The sequence below is a fragment of the Phyllobates terribilis genome, unplaced genomic scaffold, assembly GCF_046119375.1.
Source record: "Phyllobates terribilis strain yellow unplaced genomic scaffold, ASM4611937v1 Scaffold_12__6_contigs__length_324123572, whole genome shotgun sequence".
Taxonomy (NCBI): Eukaryota; Metazoa; Chordata; class Amphibia; order Anura; family Dendrobatidae; genus Phyllobates; species Phyllobates terribilis.
Genome location: NW_027362772.1, coordinates 141301672 through 141309157, shown reverse-complemented (window position 1 = coordinate 141309157; position 7486 = coordinate 141301672).

Genomic DNA, 7486 nt, shown 5'->3' with positions numbered 1-7486 from the left:
GCCGTGCTCATCCGCTGTACCGATCTGTTCCTGTCATCTGACCTGTGGGAGTCACCTGCTCTCACACAAGGTCGGTCCCAGAGTGGCACCTGGTTCACCTGCCTGGTCCCTCCCTGGTTCACAGAGTCGACTAAGCCGCCTTGTGTGACCTGGGTCAGGCCGAGTAGGCACTTAGTCATGCCCCTCTGGTCCCTCCTTGCACCGAAGAACAGAGGTTCCACCACCTGGACCCGTAACAAGGAGGAGGTACCAGTATGAGACAAGTAACTAACACAGAATAGTAGATATTGAACTTTGTCTCATTCTAAACATGTTAGCAGCTGCTGCTCTCACAGCTCTGCTGTATTGCAGCAATATTGCAGCAATATTGCAGCCCTGTCTGCCTGTGAGATGGAAGCTGAAGCTGAGAGGAACCTGCAGATGTGTCAGTTATGCTTACACACAGCTCTGCAGTGAGATCAGGAGAGCAGACTGTCAGTCATTACATGTCTCACACTGATGATGCCTCCTTTTATTTACAATAACCTCTGGAAGCAGATTCTCAAGGAGATCTATGTCCAGCCCATTGATCTTAGCATCTCATTTACATATTGTCACGGGTGTGTTGCCACGAAGATCGTCACGAGTACACAGCCTGACTTCTCGCAGCTGACTTGTTGGTGCTTTGTGTTTCTCGGCAGTGAGGGAGTTAATTCTCTCTCTCTCTCTGGGCTAGATGAGGTCCAGCCTCGCCCAGCTGCAATCAATACTTCTGTAGTGAGACTCCTTCATATACCTGCTGGTCTGTTTGGGAGGTGTCGGTGAAAGCATTTCATTTAGACTGACAGAGCGGATCGTGGTGTTTGGAGTTGCTGAGATAAGTGTATTTGGAAGTGTTTTTTCCCTTTCCTCGCTTTATCATTTATCTCCTTTCCCGTTGGTTTTCCCTCTGTTGTAGTTGAGAAGTTGTTTGTATGCAAGGTGGTTTTGGTTTTTCCCTTGTACTGTCCCGTTCGTCTAAATACTGTGTTTGGGCATATTATTTCTTGTTCCCTTTGGTTGTGATCGGGGTCCTTCTCAGGACTAGATTACTGAGGTGCAGGGATCTTCAGGAGGTAGGGGTTACGCTGGCGGCCTGGACCTCTGTACCTTTAACAGTACCTCCAGGTTGAGGGATTAGTCAGGGCCCCAGCTTAGGGTCAGCTTAGGCCCCCTACCTCCAGTATACAGAGACAGCGTGACATTTTCACCGACCCACTTAGTTTTTCTCCAGCTACTATGGATCCAGTAGCCGGTCTAGCTCGGCAATTGCAGAGTTTGTCCATGGAGCTGGCGGACGTTAGGTCCAAGGTTTGGCATCCTCAGGAGCAAGCCGGACCAGAACCTAAAGTAGCCCTCCCTGATAGGTTCACTGGGGGGCGGGACAAGTTTTTTGTTTTCCGGGAGGCATGTAAATTGTACTTTCGGCTGCGGCCTCGGTCATCGGGGAGTGAAGAACAAAGGGTGGGAATTGTCATCTCGCTCCTACAAGGGGACCCACAATCTTGGGCGTTCTCTCTTCCCCCGGGTTCCCCGGCTCTCCAGTCAGTGGATAGGTTTTTCGCTGCCCTGGGACTTGTATATGATGACCCAGATCGGATCTCCCTTGCTGAGTCTAAGTTACGTAGGATCCAGCAGGGAGATCGTCCGGCGGAGGAATTCTGTTCGGAGTTCCGTAGGTGGGCCACGGACACCCAGTGGAATGACCCGGCTCTTAGGAGCCAGTTTTGTCATGGTTTATCCGACAAATTACAGGATGTGTTGGCACAGTATGACTCTCCCGTGTCTCTGGAAGCCGCTATGGCCCTCGCTATTCGCGTGGACAGACGGCTTCGGGAGAGGTGCGGGATAACTCTACCCCCTGTGATGACTCCACCTCCTACAAGGTCCCCTCATATGGTGGTTCCCCTGGTCAGTCCAGAGGAGCCTATGCAATTAGGAGGGACATCATTTCGGGGGAGGGGACCGGTGGTGCGCCATAAGGCAGGAAGGTGTTTCTTCTGCGGCAGAAAGGGACATTTTATTGGGGGGTGTCCATCCCGTCCCCTGCAGAGTGAAGAGTCGTCGGAAAACTGTTGATCCCAGGTTGTGTGGTGGACGGCAATCTGGGAGTAGGTATTTCGTCCCTAGGTTCGTCTCAGTTTCTCGTACCGGCGGAGGTGGTGGTGGGTACAAGAACTGAGAGGATATCTGTTCTTCTGGATAGTGGGGCCGGGGCTAATCTGGTTGATGCTCGGTTTGCCCGGGTTCAAGGTATGCGATTGAGTGAGTTGGCTAAACCCATCCCCATATTCTCGATCGATGCCAGGCCTCTCGGGCAGGGAAGTTTTTTGCAAGTTGTGCATGACGTAAAACTTCAAGTGGGGGCAATACATAAAGAACTGTTGTCTTGCTACGTGTTGGAGGGTCTTCCCACTCCTATTGTGTTGGGCCTTCCTTGGTTAGCTAAGCATAACCCGGTTATTAATTGGCAAACCAGGGAGATAAGCCAATGGAGTAAATTCTGTAATAAAAACTGCATGAACACGGTCATTGGTGCGGTTACTCCTTGGGTCTTACCTCCATTTCTGGCGGACTTTGAGGATGTATTCTCGGAGAAAGGGTGTCAGGAACTATCTCCTCATCGCGTGTATGACTGTTCTGTAAAACTGCTCCCTGAGGCCAAGTTACCTAAAGCTAGGTTGTATAACCTTTCTGGTCCTGAGAGGCAGGCCATGAAGGATTATATCTCAGAAAGTCTGGCTAAGGGGCATATTAGACCTTCATCTTCACCGGTGGCTGCGGGGTTCTTCTTTGTTAAGAAGAAAGATGGAGGCCTACGCCCTTGCCTGGATTTCCGTGAACTTAATCGGATTACGGTCCGAGATCCGTATCCGCTCCCACTTATTCCCGATCTCTTTAATCAGATCGTGGGCGCCAAATGGTTTTCTAAGTTGGATCTCAGGGGGCGTACAATCTGATTAGGATGAAGGAGGGGGATGAGTGGAAGACGGCGTTTAACACTCCGGAGGGGCATTATGAGAACCTTGTCATGCCATTCGGTCTGACTAATGCCCCGGCGGTGTTCCAACACTTTGTTAATGACATTTTTCGCCGCTTGGTGGGACAGTTTGTTGTCATATATCTGGATGATATCCTAATTTACTCGCCGGATCTGGTGTCTCATCAGGAGCACGTTAGGCAGGTGTTACAGATCTTGCGGGATAATAAACTGTATGCCAAGTGGGAAAAGTGTGTGTTCGCCGTACAGGAACTCCAGTTTTTAGGCTTCCTGGTTTCAGCGTCCGGTTTTCGTATGGACCCTGGGAAAGTGCGGGCAGTTCTTGAGTGGGATCGGCCAGAGAATCTTAAGGCACTACAACGTTTCCTGGGGTTTGCTAATTATTACCGGAAGTTCATTCGTAATTTCTCGTCCATGGTTAAGCCTCTCACTGACATGACTAAAAAGGGGACGGATTTTTCTAGGTGGTCTGACAAGGCTTGTCAAGCATTCTCCTCTTTGAAAAAATGTTTTGCCTCGGCGCCCATACTCATTCAACCTGATGCGTCTCAGCCATTCATTGTAGAGGTAGACGCTTCCGAGGTAGGGGTGGGAGCAGTATTGGCACAGGGTTCGTCCCCTGGTAAGTGGCATCCGTGTGCCTTTTTCTCTAAAAAATTGTCGTCCGCTGAGAGGAATTACGATGTCGGCAATAGGGAACTCTTGGCCATTAAGTTAGCTTTTGAGGAGTGGCGCCATTTTCTGGAGGGGGCAGTTCATCCGGTCACCGTCATCACCGATCACAAGAACCTGCTATATCTGGAGTCCGCGAAACGTCTGAATCCCAGACAAGCTAGGTGGTCATTGTTTTTTACCAGGTTTAATTTTGTCGTTACATATCTTCCTGGGTCAAAAAATGTAAAGGCGGATGCCTTATCTCGTAGTTTCCCGGGGGCCGGGAATACGGACGACCCGATTCCTATCCTTCAGGAGGGGGTGGTGGTTTCGGCAGTATGCTCTGAGCTGGAGGAGGAGGTATTGGAGGCTCAGGGGGACGCCCCTGTTGGACCTCCAGGGAGACTGTTTGTTCCAGATCAGTTGCGACAAAAGGTGATCGAGGCACACCATAACTCAGTTTTTGCAGGACACCCGGGGAGTAATGCATCTGTGGATCTCCTCTCGCATCGGTTTTGGTGGCCTAATTTACATAAGGAGGTGGTAACTTTTGTCGCGTCCTGTGGGGTTTGTGCGCGCTCTAAGACCTCACATACCCGTCCGTCTGGGGCCCTCTTACCTTTGAAGATCCCGGAGCGTCCTTGGACTCATCGGTCTATGGACTTTATTACGGACCTCCCTCCGTCTTCGGGTAAAACGGTCATACTCGTTGTAGTGGACAGGTTCAGCAAGATGGCACATTTTATCGCTCTTCCGGCTCTCCCTAATGCTAAAACTCTTGCGCAGGTGTTCATTGGGGAGATTGTGAGGCTTCACGGGGTACCCTCCGAGGTGGTGTCTGATCGGGGGTCTCAGTTTGTGTCTAAGTTCTGGAAGGCGTTTTGTGCACGGCGGGGGATGCAGTTGTCATTCTCATCGGCTTTTCATCCTCAGACCAATGGTCAGACGGAACGTATGAACCAGAGCTTGGAGACATATCTCCGGTGTTTTGTGTCAGAGAACCAGGAGGACTGGGCTTCTTTCTTACCTCTGGCAGAGTTTGCTCTTAATAATAGGCGGAGCGAGTCCACTGGTAAGTCCCCGTTTTTTGGGGCATATGGTTTTCACCCCCAGTTTTGTACTTTCAGTGGGGGGGGCTCTTCGGGGGTTCCTGAGGAGGAACGATTTTCCTCATCACTCGCTTCAGTATGGAGAGGGGTGCTGAAGAATCTGAATACTATGGGGAACCGATACAAACGTATGGCTGATAGGAGGAGAGTGTCTGGTCCGGACCTAAGTGTGAACGATCGGGTATGGTTGTCTACCAGGAATATAAAACTTAAGGTTCCCTCCTGGAAACTGGGTCCCAGGTTCATCGGGCCGTACAGAATCAGTTCTATTATTAATCCGGTGGCATTCCGTCTTGACCTCCCCCCTACGTTTAAAATTCACAACGTGTTTCACAGATCATTGCTTAAGAGGTATGTGGCGCCGGTGGTACCGTCACCTTTACCTCCCCCTCCAGTGGTTGTCAATGGTAACTTGGAGTTCCAGGTATCGAGGGTCATTGATTCACGCTTTAATCGCCGGTCCCTTCAGTACCTGGTTCATTGGAAGGGGTATGGTCCTGAGGAGAGGATGTGGGTTCCTGCGTCGGATATTAACGCTGACCGATTAGTTCGGGCCTTCCACACGACTCACCCGGATAAACCTGGCCCTGAGGGTCCGGAGGCCCCTCGTAGAAGGGGGGGTACTGTCACGGGTGTGTTGCCACGAAGATCGTCACGAGTACACAGCCTGACTTCTCGCAGCTGACTTGTTGGTGCTTTGTGTTTCTCGGCAGTGAGGGAGTTAATTCTCTCTCTCTCTCTGGGCTAGATGAGGTCCAGCCTCGCCCAGCTGCAATCAATACTTCTGTAGTGAGACTCCTTCATATACCTGCTGGTCTGTTTGGGAGGTGTCGGTGAAAGCATTTCATTCAGACTGACAGAGCGGATCGTGGTGTTTGGAGTTGCTGAGATAAGTGTATTTGGAAGTGTTTTTTCCCTTTCCTCGCTTTATCATTTATCTCCTTTCCCGTTGGTTTTCCCTCTGTTGTAGTTGAGAAGTTGTTTGTATGCAAGGTGGTTTTGGTTTTTCCCTTGTACTGTCTCGTTCGTCTAAATACTGTGTTTGGGCATATTATTTCTTGTTCCCTTTGGTTGTGATCGGGGTCCTTCTCAGGACTAGATTACTGAGGTGCAGGGATCTTCAGGAGGTAGGGGTTACGCTGGCGGCCTGGACCTCTGTACCTTTAACAGTACCTCCAGGTTGAGGGATTAGTCAGGGCCCCAGCTTAGGGTCAGCTTAGGCCCCCTACCTCCAGTATACAGAGACAGCGTGACACATATTGAGAAAACATGGATTTCTCTGGATTAAGACATCGGATCCCAGATATGAAGGTATCATTTTATTCAGTATCCTATGACTTGCATATCAATATAGATGTTTTAAGAGGGTAGATCCTACTTACAGATTCTCTTTAAATCTGTTGGAAAGTATAAACCTTTTGGCATCAATTTGGAAACACTGTATTCTCTGATGTAGTGATATCATTAAAGTGAATCTGTCATCCCCAAACTGCAATTTCAGCCAATTAAACTTTCATATAGGAACATAAAAAAACATGAATTTTAGTTGCAGAAAAATTCACTTTTAATCCATATGCCAATGACCATCGGCATGGACAATGTCTCGGTGTACAGTTATGTCATCTGATTTGCATATCTAGGACTGTCCCCATGCTGGACTGACAGCACTCGCTTTCTCTAAGAAAGAGCTACCTAAACTGAAACCTCAGTTCTTGCATTTGCACAATAGCATTGTAGGAGTCAAGAGATGTTCTTATAATGTTAGTGCAGCAAAGTCCTCTCTGAAGTTGCTTGCTAGCTACACTTCCAGGTGTAGTGGGCGGCAATCACAGATTAGCAGGACCCGCTTCTGACACTCTGATCTTTGGATCCTGTCATTCTGTGGAGTACGGAAATGGAGAGTAGTGAAAAATCAGAGTGTTTCTGCATTGACAGAGTGAGTATGCTGCTGGGCTTCTCCAGTGTTAGGTGCAAGCTCAATAATAGAGGTTTAAGTTTAGGGAGCTCTCGTTATGAGAAACCCAGCACTGTCAATCAAGCTTGGGGACAGCACTAGATGTGCAAATTGGAGGGAGCAATGGTGCACCAAGATATTGGCAACGCCAAGGGTGCACTTATGAGGTCACATTTGTATAAAGATTAAAAGTGAATTTTTCTGCAGCAACACCACTAAAATATACAGTATTTTACTGCCATAATTTTTATAGGAGGTAAATCCCATATATAAATGTATGGGAAGCAGAATTCTAATTTGAGGGTGACAGACTCTCTTTAACTCCAACGTCTTATCTATGGAGAAAAGACTAGTGCCTTAGAGTATGTCTCTGGGGCCATGGTTAGACTCTACTACATAAAAATATTTATATTTTCATTTCAACCTCCAAATAGATTTCCTTAAACATGAAAATTAGCACTAAAACTCCCTAAAAGAACTCAAAAGGACATATATTTGCTGAAATAATTATCACGTTTGCTCATGATTAGTAAGTTCATTAGTGAAGCAGATATTGATAATGCATTAATGTAGTGTAATAAAAATTAATTCTCTCCTACGAGTGACGACATCACTACAGTCGGTCCTTAGGACTCGGCCTCATTAATTTAATAAAGGAATAATCAATGTCTATTCTTACTCTCATTTTTTTAATAAAAAGTCATTGCACAAAATTGAATTTTCAGAGATGTCAGAGCCTTAAATTATTCT